Source organism: Plectrocnemia conspersa, unplaced genomic scaffold, assembly GCF_051122295.1.
Source record: "Plectrocnemia conspersa isolate PC_06_02 unplaced genomic scaffold, ASM5112229v1 ptg000004l, whole genome shotgun sequence".
Lineage (NCBI taxonomy): Eukaryota > Metazoa > Arthropoda > Insecta > Trichoptera > Polycentropodidae > Plectrocnemia > Plectrocnemia conspersa.
Genome location: NW_028277168.1, coordinates 2,867,062 through 2,885,845, shown reverse-complemented (window position 1 = coordinate 2,885,845; position 18,784 = coordinate 2,867,062). Strand labels below are relative to the sequence as shown.

Here is an 18,784-nt window from a genome sequence, read left to right as displayed (position 1 = left end):
CTTTTTTGCGATCTATATCCAAATTAACATGCTTTTGAGTCCACATTATTATAAAAGAGGATTTGGTTGTAGGATTTTTTAAAAGAAATTATCTCAAATCCGGTTGCTGCGCGCAGAGGAAGAAAAACGTATTATAGCATTACCTCTCCTTTATCCGAATTTACTTCGCCTTCGTTTAGGCCACTGCGATTATGATATTTTCCGTTTCGCCTCCGGAGAGTTTTATTTTAATCTCATTATCATTACCCATTGTTAAATATGCGTATAAAATTTTAAATAAAAACAAGGACGAAAGCATAAAATCCCAGAACACGACCCCGGCAGCGCCGGCAACCCTAATATCGGGCAATTGAAGCGGTTATAATTGTTTTAACTTTATGCAAATGTCACAATTATATTTCCTAATAATAATAAAAGTGCGATTGTTGCCCGACGGCCGTGCAGTTAAAAAGTTTCTAATTTAACAATGGCTATTTGCGAAAATATTACTACAATACTCTATTTTTATGGTGTGTAACATTCCGAGGGAGGGTTCGGCCGTTAAAGGCCAATATTGACCATTGACCCATCTATCAATTTGCCAGAATGTCGCCGGCTATTATATAAAATGATCTTGGCGCTGTATGGTTTCTTGGAAACCCGACGCAGCATCTGCCGCGTTCAGCACACGACTATTTGCACTCGGGCTTTTGTGTCGCGGCATCCGACGGTCACACCTGTTCTACTGTGCCACCCCGTGTGACGATGACCTACCAATAACCAGCGGCAAAACGTTCCTACATTGAGGCGTGCGGTTGAACCAGATACCAGAGCGGCGCTATGTTACGTATATATTTTTTTATCATGAAGGGTTGTCTGCTTGTGTTTATGCGCATACAACACGACGCGGTTCGATCTCTGAACGTCGGATTTAACACCTGATTCGGCCATAAAAACGGCTGCAAATGGAAGGTGTCGTAAAAAGCGCGAAAGAAAAAAAATAAGGAAGTGCTAAATGTTCCCGGCGTTCGAAAAGTTAAGGGATGATTGCCGGGGAACTGTTCCTTTCACCTCGCTCCGCGCCCCAGTTATAAACACCCCCATAAACCTTTTGCACGGCAGTAAAAACGGCATGCCGTAACAATTTTAGTGCACTCCGCGACTACGGTTACGTTTTCGATACCGTCGCATGCAAAATTCCGACTTTACCGTCGCGAATTTCGATATCGATGGGTTCGAGTTTTTTCTTCTATTATATTTCTCTGGTTAATTTCGCCAAGTTAAAGTTTGCCATAAATTGTTGGCGCGAAACGAGGTTAGCTAGACTGTGTGCGGGGTGGCGGTGGGTTCAGTTAGGGAAGCGGTTTTTAGAATAATTTCGTCGGTTAGCGGTAGTGGCTTTCTCTTTGTTTTAACGCGTCTAATAATGTGGTCAATTCCGCTTTAGAAACTAGCGTAGATAATATTCTGTATGAGTAATATTATTGTTTTTTTTTTCTCTCTCCTCGACGTTCAAAAAATATCTGGAACAGTCACGATTTTCTCTCGCCTTCAAACAGCCTTGGCATATCACCTTTCGTAATAACTTTAATCATTGTCGTTTAGCGCGTTTTGATTGTTAAGTTATTTTAAACCCGTCGTCGCGTTTCGGACGCATCGTCTTTTAGTACTTAATTGTAGCAATAAAGTTTGCGTTTTACATTTGCAAATTATATCAAATATATTTATGACCCTTTTAGTACCCGCGTGTGCAATTTTGCCGTAGTAATGCTTATCGGATAAATTGTTGAATGCTTATTTACTCTCTTGTGTGGCAGTTTAAACTTTTTACTCTTACCAACAAAGTTGCCCTCCCTTGATACTGAAGTTTACAAGAGTTAATTTATTCCAAAGATTCGTCTTATTAAATATTAAGTATACGAAATGCGTCTTTCTGAACTTTGAAATGTAATGAAGGTTGTTTTTTGAAACATGTTTGTTTTTATGTACGTATTCAAATATTTTTGTTTGTGGTCTCTTTTGTCATAAATTACATTAGCATGTCGCTTCAGTGTTCTTAACTTTAGTTGCGGTAGAGTTTCGTGTTTTTTTCGTATTTGTATCGTAATTAATTTACATATATATAATATATTGTATATATATAATACATACAATATATCATTGTATTTTATATTTTCAATTACGCTTTGTTATTTGCGTTTTGGAGCATAATATTTTGATTTAGCGATACATATTGCGCTCTCGAAGCAAGAGGGTTAATCTTCTTTTCAATGCGTGCAATGGACCGTAAATTATTATATATTTAATATAAATAATAATTAACTAATATTTAAATACAAATTTAACCGATTAATTATTGACTTTTTTTCGCAAAAACTTTCCAAAATACCGAATTATAATAGCTATAGGAAGTGGAAAACAGCAATAAAATATATATATATATATATATATATATATATATATATATATATATATATATATATATATATACATATATAACTACTGTCTTTTTGAACACAACTTTTCGAAATCTTGGATTTTTCAGAATTATTAACCAAAATATATTATTAGGTATTATTTATTTTAATACCTTCCGTTACAACCTAACAGGCGTAAGCCCAATAGAGTAAATCTGTACTAATTTGGTAAGTCAATCAGACGTAACGAATACATATTTATTTACAAGCAAATATTAACCATCAGATTGAAAAGTCTAGCAGTCGGTGACTTATATATTATTAATTATAAATTATTATGTGCAATATAATTTATAATCAATATAGCATTTTTCATCAATCATTTTTCATCGAACCCGAATATAATTTATCTGGAATAAAAACTAAATATATAATTTATCTAAAATAAAAAATACAGCTTAATTAATGAAATGTTTTCTTAATGGTTCAAAATTTAGTATTTTTATTATTATTTTTAATAACACTTAGCAGACCGCTGAATTTTACTGTTAATTCTATGCACAAGCTGTTTTTTTTATGAAAATATACCTTTTGATAATAACTTTTGAAGTAATTGTTGTAAATCAATTTTTTTGCGATGGAAACATGTTAATACGATTTTATCAGGCAGATATTTACAAATTTTGACATTTATATGTACACTGGAAAAAATATAGACGTGTTATCTTAGGTTAAAGGTCCGCCAAACGATTACGAGTGATATTAAAATATATGTAAACAATTTTATACCGTATTTACCGATATTCAATGACTTCATGGCTTCTTTGAGCGCATTAATAGTATATCCGATATATTTATCGTCTGAATCTGTTTCCATACAAGAATTTCTTCATCGAAATGTTTTATGGATTCTACAAAAATAGCAAAATAAATTCGCATCATTTTTTATTTTACAAACTAAACGTGCAGATCTTCGATGATAAACCGAAGATATTTTTAGCATTAAAAAGTCTGTGAAATTTCTACTGTTATATTTTTATAACTTTTCTCTATATTACTCTTCTATGAAAGTAGTTTAGATATTCAATTAATGTAAAACAATTATATCTAAGCGAATGTTTCAATGATTTGATTTGATTTTTAAGTAAATATGATGGATGTCGTAAAGTTAATATGAATTAATTATTTTTATTTATAAACTCGGTCTTTATTTATTTAAAAAAAAACTGTTTTTAACCGTTTTAATGCCGTAATGCCGCAGTTTAATATTTTTTCATTTTATTTTTTAAGACTCACCTGTATAAACTTTATTTTATATCGTTCCTATAAAAAAAAATTAATTTTCAGAAATAATTTTTAATACTTCCATATTTTCCAAAAAATGCTTGGCATTTTTAAGCACACACCGCCTTATTTCGCTTGGCATTAAAATAGTTAAAAACCGACATTTCATACACTAAAAGTAAGAAAATAATTAATTCGTTAAATTAGAGTACGCTCGGATTAAGGATTCCGGTTTGTTATTGTGTGCGTGAACTGTGTGGCTCAAAATAATTTCGCTCAGAATATTTAATTATTTTATTTTAAAAGAAAATATATGTTTATTTAACATACATACATCTGAGCTAAGCTGGAAATTTCAACGGACAATTAAAAATATATTATATAATCGAAGAAACCAGACATTAATTAAATATTTGCAAAACTCAAAATTTTTAAGTAGTCAAAAAAATAATGAAGTCTTTAGCTATTCTTCAAAAGCAAAAAGATATAAAATGGGGAAAGAAATTATTCGCAGTTAGTTTAATGACTCGATGACTCTATGAAATCATTAGAATCCATTGAATAAATAAAGAAATTATCATTGGCGCAACGATAAGAAACTTTTTTAAGCTTTACAGAGAATAGTGTAAAAAAACCATCAACGTACGGATTAATGGAAAAATAATTAAAATATTTTAATCCACGGGTAAGAGAACGAATAACTTACAGTGTGTATTTGAAGCCTTGATATCAATTAACCCAGATATGCCCAAGAAATTTTATTTATAAATAAAAAACAGTGGCACGAGTTTAGTGACCTACCCATGGGACAGTGAGCATATCTGGGTTAAATCAATATCAACACAAAATTATTTAAAATAAATCACTAGAGAAGATCGAACTTCTGTGCCACACTGCACTTTAATGACGAATATCAGCGTTGACGAATCAGCGACTGTCCTTAACCCTTTGAACGCGTTAATCAAAAATAATATTTTATTGTTTTTTTAAAAAAAATGTAAATTTTACCTTGATACTGTGTTTAAATGTTCTGATTTTTTAATTTTTATTCATTTAAAATGATATTTTATGTTTATTCACAAAAAAAAGTTTTTTCTTGAAAAGCATTTTTTTTACTGATTTTTGCGTAGAGATAAAAAAATCAATTGGGTGACTTTAGTCGCTTTCGCTAAAAGAGAAAACGAGACAAGGAAGTACACGCTACATCGCTTCTCCCTCTCATATACATGTACACGCACACAATAACAAACCGGCATCCTTCTCCCGAGCGTACTTCTACCATGCATTAAACTTAAATATCAATTAAAGAAGAAGAAAAATATTTTTTCTTATATAAAATAATTTATTGCTAAAACATTCTCACCGAACAAAAAACTGATGCAGTAAGCCGGAACAGGGTACAAATTAACCTCAATGAAATATTCTAATTAACGGAACATATTAGTCAAAATAATGTTCTAAATGACAATAGCAATTATTAGCAAAGTATATATATGTATGCAATTATGTATATAGACTTTAAGAATCATTAAATGTTCAACGAAAATCTCTTTGGAAGTTTTTATGTAATCGTTGATTGCTGGAATGATTCAAACATACAGTTACTTTCTACCACAAGTCTGATTCAGAAGTTTTAATAATAATTAAAACTTAAAGTCCAATTATTATTAGGATGTTTTTTTTATTTATCCCATACAATATTCCCATTTATATTCAACGATGCGTAACTATTATAAAATGGCTCCCTGGTTTACGGAATCCCCGATGTACTCGCATAGGTAAGAAAGAGTGCGTAGATGTGGTACGCATACGAAGTAGGCGTTATTTTTTTTATTTTGTGAGATGACTCGTCTCGTCATCGTCGTCGGTTGTTGCACGACGACACCAGCTGTGCACGGCCTTGTCGAAGAATGTCTATCGTTTACTGTTATCCGGGGAGAGCAGCAGGGCCGCAACCAGAGCCGAGCTAACTCGCCTCGGCTATGTGAACGACCGTCTGCGTGTGCTTCACTACAAAAGAGCCCAGACTCCCTCGAGTCTCGCTCGCCTTGAAAATTTCGCACGTGCAACTATGTCCGCTTACCTGAGTTTTTGTGCATCTCGTAGATCGTTTATTTGTACGAATTCGGTGCTTCCCAATTATTTTTAATTTGTTTTTTTTTCTCAGACCGGAAACATGGTCTCGTAGAAAAAAATCAGGATTTGTACTATGATAATGAAACTAATTTTTAACATTATTTAAAATATTTTTATTGATATAAAATACATGAAAGGTTTCTATTTTATACAAATATATACTATATCTGTATTGATATTTTAGCATTTTACATTTTCCGTCAAACCTGGCTTTATGTATTTGAATAGCTACGAGCAAAATTGGGAAAAGTTTAAGTAAATCAGCTTTAAAAGTATTTCTTATGAATTCAAAATATTGTTACAGTCAACCGAGAGTCTGAAACTTAAAATAATAATGCCCGATATTTGATATTATATTCGTTGTACATCATTTTATTTCATTATGTTTATATAGTTACTTGAACGCGATTAATTTAAATATGTTTTCATACATATTTTTAATCACACAAAATCTGACTTGCTGTTTTAATTTTACGCCCCCCCTCGTTCTCTTGATCTTTGACCCTTCGCTGTTTAAAATAATGTAATTCTAAATGTGCCACCTGTATACGCCTTTGATTAGTTTAACATAAAGTAGCGTCATTAAATCGTGTCAAAAGCGCACCCACTACATTTTTTTATTACTCACGTGCGTATTTTTTGTACGCAAAAAACACATTACGTTTCATATCGAAACAAACCGATCAGTTGTAAAATTGCTAATTCAGCATTAAAGACACTATGAATATTAATGAATATACTGGTTTTTGCATAAGCGTTTTATAGCATTTTTTCCATTCGATCGTTTGAGAAGCGGCGCTATTCGTATCTTGGATTATGGTTCCTTTTCGGACGCATTTCAATTCAATGCTATGCCATTGTAAAATAGCATCCGAATTCCTAAACGCTTCGCGATGTTTACATACATTTTTAAATACACATACAAATTAAAAGTCAAAAGGATTTCACTTTGTAATGCCAACGTTATCTGGCATTGTTTTTTTTTATCTCCATATTTTTACTTTATCCGTAGCGATGAAATGTTCGTTTCATTTATTTACACGTGTCTGTTGCCGATAAAAAATTCTGCGAAAGGCTCAGTTTTTGAATTTTCCGTGTTTGAATAAACACGCGCCCGAGGGTATGTATGTACATGCGAGTCGATTGCGTTCAACCGCCACTTTGAACATACATTAATATGATACTGAGTTGCAATTAACGCAGTTATTGAAATTATTATTTCTTGCGTGGGCGACCGACTCTCTTACATAACTTTGTGTGTATTCGAGGGAGCCAATTAACAAAGGGTCCGGGCGAAGGAGAGGTCCTGCGAACGCCATTGGCCGCACACCTCCCACAATGTGTGTATGTGTGTGCACCAACAAAAGCCTCCGCGAGATTCAATCACAACTAAACAAAGGGTTCGTGCGGGCCTTTCACGTCGTTGTGTATTCATTATTTCGGCACATTTTCTTACTCTATACAAGAGACTCTCTTGGCTAATTTTCTCCGCTCGCTCGGCTTTATATTACAGGTCTTTAAAATGAATTATTTCAGTGCCGGGAAATTAATTCTCTTTGTGTGTGGACCGACGCATAACATATGTATTCACTTTTACGATGTTTGCATCGAACCCGATTCGGTCTTAATTTGTTTGCCGATTGAGCGAAAGCATCGCGTTGTAAAACCGACAAATTGATTCATACCGCACTGTGCTGCGGTTCAATCGGCTAATTATTTTGAGTCATTAAATATTCTACAATAAATTAAAAACGGTATTAATAGTGCTGGTGATGTACACTCAGTATACAGGCGGCCCTCGACTTTCGAACATAATTGGTTCCTGAAAATGTGTGCGAATGTTGAATGTACGAAAGTCGAGGAAAGTAAAAACAATTGAAATTGTGTGTATTTTAAAACATTTATTTATCAAGTAAATATAAGATGTTTAAGAGGCGTTTAAGAGACACGTTTAAGTGGGGTTTGCGGGTGTTTCCTTTGAAAAGTTATCAAGAGTTAACTGTTTTCCACTATTCTTTTTCTTTTCTTCATATAGTATTTTATAACATGCTATGTTTTTATTGATCGCCTCACGCACTTAAGATATGCGTTTTCCATTGGGATCACAATCTTCCATAATATTTAAAAAATTGTCAAGGTGTATGAAGTCTTCATTCATATTTTTCATTGTTAAAGAGTTTTCCAAAATAAACATGTCTCATCTACATTAAATATTTGGCTAGAGGAATATTCTACATCTTCAATAATTTTGGATAATTAGGAAATAAATTCTTTTGCGGCATCTTTATCCGCATCAGCCGATTCTCCAGTAAATTTAATATTATGAAAAGAATATCTCACTTTAAAATTGTAAAACCAACCGTTACTTGCTTGAAAAACCGCGTTAAAATATTTTTTTAATCTATCCTTCCAATCTTTGTGCAAACTAAGAGCTTTTGCTTGAATAATTGAAATACTCAGAGGGACATATATTTGATGTTGGTCATCGATCTACGATGACAAAGATTTTCCATTTCATCCATGTTTTTTTTGGCTGTGTTTTTTTGGAAACATATCATTAAATATTGTGGAAATATATCTTTATTTTCCACAATTTTGAACGTATTCTTTAATATCGTAGACCTGTTTGTATCATACGAACGTCCGATTTATGCAAAAGATTCACCGCTATCAGAACGTTTTTTTAAAAAAAAAAAAATTAAAAAAAAAATGTTTTTTTTTTTAAATGTGCGAAATAGCGAATTGTGCGAAAGTCGAGGGCCGACTGTACATGTAAAAAATCGTGATATTAAAATTTGTTAATTTGTTAGTATACACCCACGAGTGAGTTATTTATTTATTATTATCTTATAATACATTTATAGTAAATTATAGAAAAAAATCAGTGATTCTCAATTGCTTTGATTTATTTTACATATTTATTACATATTATTCGGCTTTCAATATTTTTCATTATATTAATTTATTTCGTACTCCTAAATTTATTGGTATTATTTTCGATAGAATTTATAATTTACATTAATTCAAATTAAACTTTCTATTTACGACCTCGGAATTACGTTCAAGAGGAAGTGAGAGTCGGTTATCCTTTCCTCTATCCCATGCCTTTTTATTAAAAGCTTTGGATTATGTTTCGCTGTATCTTGTAGCAAGTTATACTTATACTAGAATTTCTATCTACGGGTTTTGAAATAGTAGACTTTCAGCTTCTTAATACGCTATCATGGTACGTTCATCTGTTCAATGTCAGCTATGAGGAGCTGGTCCGATTCTTATCATTCAATAAATAAATACATATTTACACACGTATCGTTCGTCTCGTTTACATTAATTCAAATTGAATGTTTTTTTATGTATAAATATCAGTGGCGTGCCGTCCATAAATGAGATCGATTCAAAATGCCACCAGCATGCACCGTTGATCACGTGATCGGCTGAGTCGCTCGCCATCAACCGTTCATGCTAGTGGCGTTTTGAATCTACCGCATCTATGGACGGCACGCCACTGATAAATATATATCTGGGGTACCTTAAAACAGTGAAAGATTTACCACCGTACATGTACGGCGTTATTGTATCTCTCCACTTTTAATGAATTTTTACACTTTCGCTTATTAGGCTTGGTTAATTTAAAACTAAACTTTTATAAAATATTTACGTTGACTTTTGCCGTTTATTTTCTAATCCATAAATTTATAAAAGATCGCCTGTATCGACCGCACCTTTTGATTCGTTCTAGAACAAAATTATTTCAGCTTTACTTCCGCTTCATGTTAATAGCAAAACTGCCCTTTTTGTCGTAGCATATATTGTGTAAATCAAAACAAGCTACCATATACATGTGTTAGTTATACTTTGATTATTTCCTCATTGTACCATTTAGAGCATAGGCTCTCAAAATGGCCGATGGACTAATTTCTTTGGTGGAATTTGGGGGGCAAAAAAAATTGAAGCATTTTATACTTATAATAATGTAAATACCTATGGGTTAGGTCTAAACGATTAAGATTTTTTAAATTTCGAATACTATTTTTATAAATAATATTTATTATTTTTTATGTAGGAAAGGTATATTTAATGCAAATTAGCATTTTAAATTAATATTTGCAAAAAAATTCTGTTTTGATATTAGTGAAAATCTTATAAAATTTTATAAAATAATTTATTTGCAAACTCGCTATTTGATATTTTAAAAATACACAAGCTACATAAATATTTCGGTAAAATTAAAAAATATATAAGGGCATTGCTACGTTTACAATTTATTATTAAATGAGATAGAAATAGAGTAGAGAAGTGGGCGATGAAAAAAATTTTCGTTGAAAAGTGGGCGATGAGTCAATTAAGTTTGAGAATCAGATAATTGTACTAAAATAATTTCTGTACGCAACGCGTAATTGATGCCTATTTACCAGAATATTTATATTTATATTGTAATTATCTAATTTAATATCAAAGGAATACATAAAAAATATGAACTTTTTATTCGGCATGTTTATTGAGATATTCACATAATAAGATGATATGTATACTCGGTGTACATCACAGGATATCAAACTATTTATGATTTGATACACGTGTTAAAAATACGTTTTTAGATTATCATATTATATATCACCACTTAATTATTGTACAAGATATTATATTCTGGTTATAAAATCTTCAAGGCATACGCGTTAAAAATAAACATTCATACCGCGTCGTTGGTAAATGTATTACGTAACATAGGTATTATTAAACCCTATACTCATACAAAGTGTATTATTAGATTTATTGCTATTATTTTAAGCAAAGCCGACACCGGGGTATTTAGAGTTTTAGGTAAACCTCCGGCTTTCAGCCCTTCCCGTTCCCCTATCACAATTAAAGTAATACACACTTATGTGTGTATATGTTAATGTATACACAACAACAACATACACTATGCGGTGGTATTAAATATAAACGCAATTAATACAAAGGAAGTTTTAATTTTATCCGTTTAATTTCCTATCGATTGCCGCGTTTTCGTTTAGTGATTTGATTGGCAATTAAGCCTGAAGAATAATACTAGGTTGTTTCACGATCAAGGTTTCCCAGAGTAAACGCCGCGATAATTCCGCTAAGTCTATGTGAGCCCGCAGATAATCCCGTCGCTTCAATACCTTACCTTATATGTAATTCTCGAAGTATCAGAGAAAGCGTAAAGGACATGGATGAAAAAAACTTTTCATGGAATCGTTTCAATTAACAGATTTATTGTGAATAGATAATGCTATTTTCGATACACAATATGTGATTTGATAGGTTCGCGGAAACTCGCCCAGGAACATATTTCTGGTCGCTAATTTGAGGTTCATTATTTTCCGTTTTTGTATTGGTAATTGCTTCCGATCTGTCGATTGGCACAGCGGCACGTCTGTTTTTCGGTCGAGATGTGATTAACAAGAACCGCAACACGATTCCTCAGCGCCGTTTTTGCGTTTTATTTACGTGCCGTTTTTTTCTTCTCAACCTCTCCGTCATTCGTTTCCAGTGCAATCCGATATTGAACAAACGAACGACGGATCGTGTCGTTGTTTTCCCCCAAGCGGAGATGTTTATTGCGCGACGGGGTCATATCGCTCGCAGTTTCGGCGTCCGCAGGGACCGTCTGGCCGTGTATCGGACCCTCCGACCAGCGGGGGTCTCCGTCCCTCGGACGGGCATACCTCGCGTGTTTGGCTTTTTTCGAAGCCTCCTCGCTTTCCCAGAAGAAAGAGCGGCGTCTCTATTTTGTGGATAGAAGCGCGGCGAATGCTGCGGAAACACGGCGCAACACACCAGATTACGAAGATCTGGAGAGAAAAAACGCGGCGGATCGTTGACCCACTGATGGGTCAAATCCACGCTCTGTGTGTACGTAAATAAAATATTGAATCGCGCGCTTTATTTCCGTAATTCTGGTTTTTGTTGCTCGGTCCAAAAACGAAACCGATTCGATTCGTTGTCGATTCGATTTAATTATGTTTTATGTGCGTTTTTTAGCTTTGGCTCAATCGTGTACAATAATTTTAAACTAATAGCGTTAGCCGATGGACCGAGAAATAACGGCGCGTGTTGGCTATGAGTTGCAAAACAAACTGTTCATCAGTGGGATTATAAATTTGCAGTAACGAATGCCTGGAATGCACGACTGGGCAAAGAAATCTTTTTAAATAATACGCGCAATGCGTGTAATAACATCTCATAAACCACACATAGCCAAATTGCGGCTCGAGAGCCGCATGCGGCTTCACAGTAGCGAGCTAGTAAAAATCTAAATAATTTGAATCATACTATTTCACTCTTTATTAATCCATTTGAAATGGACTTATGGTTTTACAATTTCACAATTAGTAATACTTGAAACGGTAGCTGAAGAAATAGAATTAGTAGCAATTCAAGATTTCGTTTCCGTATAAGTAATTCTATCGGTCACCCTTAAAAATATATAACCTTATCTTTGATAAGTTAAGTCAATATACATCCATCAAACATAGTTTGGCATTTAACTGCTAAATTTATAGATTAGATTAGATACTGTGAAACTGTATTAAACGACAACACGCCGCTATTGATCGAAAATAAATTTTGTTAGCGATTTAGCCAGATTTTTTTTTGCAATTTATGTGTACATTGTATCAAAACATATTGCGTCAGAGTCAGCGCGTTTGCTAATACTAATTAAAAAAATTTAACTTGCACTTTAATCAAGCTTTACCTACCGCGAATAATATCTTCATAAAGAATACTTGTGGTTTTAAGAGGAATTTCCGCCCATTTTTGAACAGAATAGCATTCTTAAACAATACAATAAATATTAATAAAAAAATGTGTCAGATGCGGTCAAGCTGCGGTCCGCCGACCGCACACGGCTATTATCATTGCGCTGGATTATTGTATTAAAAGCATTTAAAAGTGATCGCAGCTCTTAATAATTCATCTTCTCGATCTATAGATATGATTTTCGCCCTGCATTCCACCGCTCTCGATATCGTCGTTCTAATTAAACGATATTCTCCGATCGTGAAAGGGCGCTGGCTCTGGCATCCTTAACAAAACCCGATTTTTAGAGATCAAATTACCGACCGTTGAATATGGGCTTCAGTGGGAAATTAGTGAGACGGGAATGCGAGTATCACGAGTTTTTTCCCTCACGAATAAAAGATTGATTATCGGGTCAGTTCTCGGGCCCCGAGATTTTTTTATCGGATGACTCAGGTACACATAGGAGGCGCAGAGCGACCGCCGCTCTCTGGCCCATATGGCCCGGGCGATGATGATTTTTTCAATTTATTTATTTGTCGCAAGTAATAATAAAGTTAATCGATCGATTGCTATCGATCGACGTGGCGTTATTTATTTTATTTATTGCATTCATTGTGTCCGCCGATAAAGGTGGGTCTCGCGTTTCGAACGAATTCCACAGCGTTGTCAGCCGTGAAATTTATATTAATCCCGCGAGGGTAGAAATTAATAGCGCGTTCGTAATTAAAAAATATTTGTGTCAATAGAGCGCGCTTTTCCGTGTCTATACACTCCCAAACCCGAGATAGGGATTTGTATATAATAAATCTGTATGGAACTCGGTTCACGTAATTACATTTTTGTACTTCCTATTGAAAGACATTTCTTCAGACAAACTCTGATTTATTTTATATGTGATATTTATGTATCAATTCACAATTACAGCTGTGGCCAATTGAAAGTTGACATGGCGGTTCTTATACGTATTTTGATTATTTTATCAACTTTGATGCATTATTATAATTGTTAACTTTCGTTTTCCGTTAATACTGTTAAAAAATATGGGTATTGTAAAATTAGGAAGGTATAATTGCATCAATTCTGGGAAAGGTGTATTTTTTTGTCGTCCCAGCAAGTGCATAATGGCGAGCCTCCAACTTAACACGTGCGCGCGACTTTTTTTGGTTTTATTCATAGAAAGCAATATCGAGGACATTTAAAAATTAAAAGCTTGTAAATAAAATACACCCATACCTCGCTTTACGGCCTAGATACGTTCCACGAAACTTGGCCGCAAAGCGAAAAGCCGTATAACGAATCAATTATTCTAATACAAATTTTTACAAATTCAATGGGATCGGTTCCAAATATGTTAAATATGTAACATAGTTTATCATTTAAAATGCATTTATCTTTTTATTTCATTTAAATCAAAAATACATACATAACAAGTACATATAATACATTTGTACATAAAATAATAACAGACTCCAAAAACCAACAATAATCCATAAACAAAAATGAAACAACTTCATGTTACATAAAATATATGTATTTATACATACATATTTTTTTTAAAAATGGCTTTAATCTGAAGACGATGAAGAAATGGTAACCTGCAGATTACTGTCGTCACCATTTTTCGCTGGTAAGGATGGGCCTGGCTTAAAAAAATTGTCCAACGTTGTTTGTCTTGCCTTCTTGTCTATTTCGTTCTTCAGTGATTTATAACAGCTAATGGCTGAGTTAATTCCTCGAGAAACTTTAGCGCTACGTTAGACGTCAGGATCGTTTTCAAGGAGGATGTTTATTCCTTGTTCGAAATAGGAAAAAAGCTTTCGACAAATTTTTTGATGTTAGCTGTTTGGATACAACAGGCTCTGTCTCTTCATCAAATACCGTTTCTGCTTGCAACTGAATGAGTTCCTCATATGAAAGGGGTTCCCTATCAGCTTCAAGTTGATCAAGCACATCACGTTCGTTCAAACCTTCAAAGCCGAGATCATGTGCTAGATCCAAAATGTTTTGCCAAATTTCAGGAAGGCAATTAACTTCTGCATCAGTACTTTTTACACATTCTGGCCATATTTTTTTCCAAACATGGTTCATTGTTGTTAATTTTAATTCCTTCCATGATTCACTGATGCTGTCAACAGCATCCTTGATGTTATAGTTTTCCAAAATGTTTTAATTGAAGATTTACCATCGGTTTCCCTTATAATTTGTCGGAAAGTTCGGCATAGGTAATATGCCTTAAAAGTGGCTATTGCACCCTGATCCATTGGTTGGATCATAGCTGTTGTATTTTTCGTAAGGTACTCAATCATGACATCTTCAGATAGTTCGGATAAATTAGTAGAATGCCCTGGTGCATTATCCAAAATTAGCAAAGCCTTGTTGCTTAGGTTATTGTCTCGAAAATATTTTTCACTTCTTTTCTTGCCGTTATAGCGAAAATTTTAGGCCATAAATCGGAAACGTGCCTTAATTTAAGAGGGCCGTTATAGCGAAAGGCCGTATAAAGAGCGGCCGTATAGCGAGGTATGAGTGTACTTATAACATCTAAAAATTATTTTGACATAATTTCACTTTATTTTTAATAAATTCTTGTATTCAGCCTGGCATCGATAAATACAAATTTTCAATTAGTTTAAGACCGATCTCCTCTTCCCACACTTCCATGACATGCTTTTTCAGCTTGGATAATTTTTTTCTTAATTGTTCTGTAAATTTTCAATTGCCCTGGACGAAATTTACAGAGCCCAATCCATAAGCTGTCATGCACCCACATAGGATGAGTGCTTGATGAATCGATTAATTAATGCATAAGGGATGAAATCTTTCGCGTTTTATACGGCGCACAGTCGCTTACCATCTGCTCCAAACAGATTTAATTTGGATTCGTGAGAGAAAGTCACTTTTCTCCAATCTTCGACGGTCCAATGGCGATGAGCTTTTGCTCAATCAAGGCTTTTTCATTTTCTCAGTAAATAGTGTTTTTTTTGCTGGGTTTCCAGCTTCAACCAAATGTCTATTCACTGTCCGTCTCGAAATATTCGAGTTTGAAGTAGATTGCAACTCTGTTTGTATTTCAGCAGCAGTTTTGAATCAATATATTTTTATGATATCCTTTATTCTGCGGACTTCTCGAACAGGCGTCGTACACTTCAGACCACCCCCTTGCACCCTCTCTAGAATTCCTGCTTCGCCATAATTTAAAATAAATTTTTGAATAGCAGAACCACTAAACCCCACTCTTCGCGCTATCTTTAGAATTTAAACCTTTTCTTTGAAATATGCTATTATTTAAGCTTTTACTGTGATCGACATTTGTTTAGATCTCTCCATGATTTTGGATTTGTCTTTACATAACCGAGACTAACGTGCAACTGAAGAGGATTTACATGTTAAAATATATTGTAAATTATTACCACATATGCACTTAATCATAAAAAAATGCAAGAATATATTTTAATAATAGTATTCGTGAAATGCCTATGAAACTTTCAATTGGTTACATCTATAGTTTGATAAACACTTCATTAATATTATTCGATGAACGAAAAAATCTTTTGAATCGATTAAATTTGAACCAATTTGCGGAGGTTATTTGTCAAACGTTTTTGATTCGATGCGAACGTCGGTTAAACGTTCCATTGAAAACAATTAATCACAATCGTTGTTCTGGTTAATTAGCGTCACCGCTAACGTATTTTGTACTGATTCAAATTTCATGCGAGCATCTGAATTGTACCACGATTTTGTTTGAAATTAGAACGTTTTTTTTAACCGAGTGTGTTGATTTCAGATGAAAAAATCACTTCGTGACGATTTAATAAAACAACACTGACTGACGTTACGTTAGAAAGTGTGCGTGATTTTTTTATTCGCTGTCAAATTTTAAAATTCAATCCGCGCCTCGTGTGGTGCAACCGCTAACTGCTCGCTTTGTTCACGATGTAAAACTTTTTTTAATGGACTGTAATAGATCATGGAATGCGATTGTCTGATGAGGAAGTTCAAATTAATTTTATGTGTAATAATAATCTTGTGAATTATGCGGGGGACGTGCTCAATCCGAGGGCAATTGATGCCATGCGCGATTGTTGCCTAATGAAAATATATGCAACGTACGGAGGAAGCTGATAAATTGTAATGCATATTTAATCTTACTTTGGGATACAATATGTTTCGTCAGCTGCTAAAAGTCTGTTTTTTCGTGTGCCTTTTCGCAGGTATCTTCATCTGCGCGCTTGTCTGTATGTGGTTAGGATTACGCAGGTAATTTGCGGGTTTGGGTCGGTTCTGTTGAGTTATCTCGACGTTTAATCTAACCAATTGGGAAAACTAAGGAGCTTTGATTGATAGATAATAGATCATTAGAGAGATACTATTGCTTTTTCATCGTATTGTAGATTTTGCTACAATGGTGTTTTTTAAATGCAATTTTGATAAAATTATGTAATTTTAACAGTGTGTATTAATAAGTTAGATACAAAATGTACAAAAAAACTTGAAAAAATATGAATTTAATATAAAGCAGTCTGGGAGTTTTTTATAATTGCGCCATGTAGCGGAACTAGATGGCGCAAGCCTGTTTTTAATTAAAATATATATAAATTTGGTAAATACTGTGTACTCTACCCTATAACAACTTTTGCTAGCATATATCTAATGTTACAAAATAAAAACTTTCAAAAGGATAATATACTACATTGCACTCAAATGTATAATTTATACTGATATACAATAAAAATGTATACTTCATTTCATCTCGTCTCGAAAGCTTTTTCTATATCTAACATTAGAAGACTTTATCATATTAAAATTAGTTAAACTATTATTGAATTGTAGAATTGGCAAGTCTTTGTAACGCACGGGGCGATCCTTAACTTTACCCTTATATAAAATCTGACCTTCCTATAAATCTACAACTTAATGCATGTCTTTAATATGCCAAAACATTCCTGGGCTACGCTGCATACACTTCACATATATGCTTATAAAATTATGTTTTTTTTAATAAGCATATAATATACAGTGTCTAATATTTATTTTTTCCAGTTCCTGGCCAAAGCCATTTACCTGGGTATCTATTAATTTGTTCTTACTTTTATTTATTTATTTTTTAGGGCAAAAAAAAGTAAGAAAAAAAAAACTTTTTGTTTCTTATTAAATTAGCTAGCACTTTTTTTTTTTAAATATTTGATGTTTTCTTATTAAGGTTTTTAACTAATGGGCTTATTAAGGTTTTTAACTAATGGTCTTATTAAGGTTTTTAAGTAATGGTTGCATATAATATATTTTAGCACGCGCTCGACACGAATAAACAATGATGAACATCTGGCGTAACTTCGACTTTTTTCTTTGACTTAGAGCATTTGTTAAACTGTTTGTTGTTCATTGCTTTCACAGCTCTTCGTGAATATATATTTTTGAATCACACTATACGAACGGTCATTCCATCGCGAAAATGCCGCTCCCAAGAAATTACCGCACTGGGCGGTCCGCTCCCATAGCTACGCCAATGTGTTTCTAAACCTAGCTAGATATGCTACCATTTATAATTATATTTAAATGAAATTTTATGAGTGGGATTTATTTTTAGCAGCAATTGGTTAAATATTAAATACAGTGGTATTCAATTACGTTAGCTGATAGAGCATGCCCTCCACAGGTAATTGTTTTTGTTAAATTATTTATATTGAAATTTTGTATTTTGATAAAATGTGATTTTTGAATTAATAATATGCTCATTAGATACGGTGGTTAGAATTCCTGCCTATCAGTATATTTTACACAACAAAAAAAATGTTTCTATCACTGACACACTGGAGCAGCAGCAAGTTTTTAAATTCGACTATTATAAAGTCAACAATATTTGTTTTTTAATATGTATGAACCAGAACAAGTATTAACTCTGCCTCCGGTACACCCCATAGTGAAAGCGTAACTTCCAGGTGGCTATTTGTGGGCGATCATACCATAAATACAACGATAATAACGTAGTTTCTATGCATGTTTTACAAAACTTGTGAAAAAAAGAGTTTTCTTGTTGTGGTAATTGCTGATAATGGATGGCTTATATGCATGGCTTTGTGCAAAATTCTTGTGTGTTTGGAGTGAGGTTAAAATTTCTAGTTTTCTAGAGGTTTATTATTCTACTTTCGCAATTACTTGAGGTTGTAAAATTCAGATAAAAATGGTCCGTTCTATTCTTA

General features: G+C 33.5%; 1 protein-coding gene and 1 long non-coding RNA gene across 3 annotated transcripts in view; one reads left to right on the top strand and one right to left on the bottom strand.

Moving 5' to 3' along the window:
* Positions 1-18,784, top strand: part of LOC148235637 (uncharacterized) — a 149,350-nt gene that overhangs the window by 83,054 nt on the left and 47,512 nt on the right. The window lies entirely within an intron of this gene.
* LOC148235638 (uncharacterized) lies at positions 11,781-17,721 on the bottom strand. The gene is made up of 2 exons (XR_015809369.1): positions 16,006-17,721; positions 11,781-15,905 (listed from the first exon to the last, which is right to left on the bottom strand). It is a non-coding gene; the product is annotated as an uncharacterized LOC148235638 (long non-coding RNA).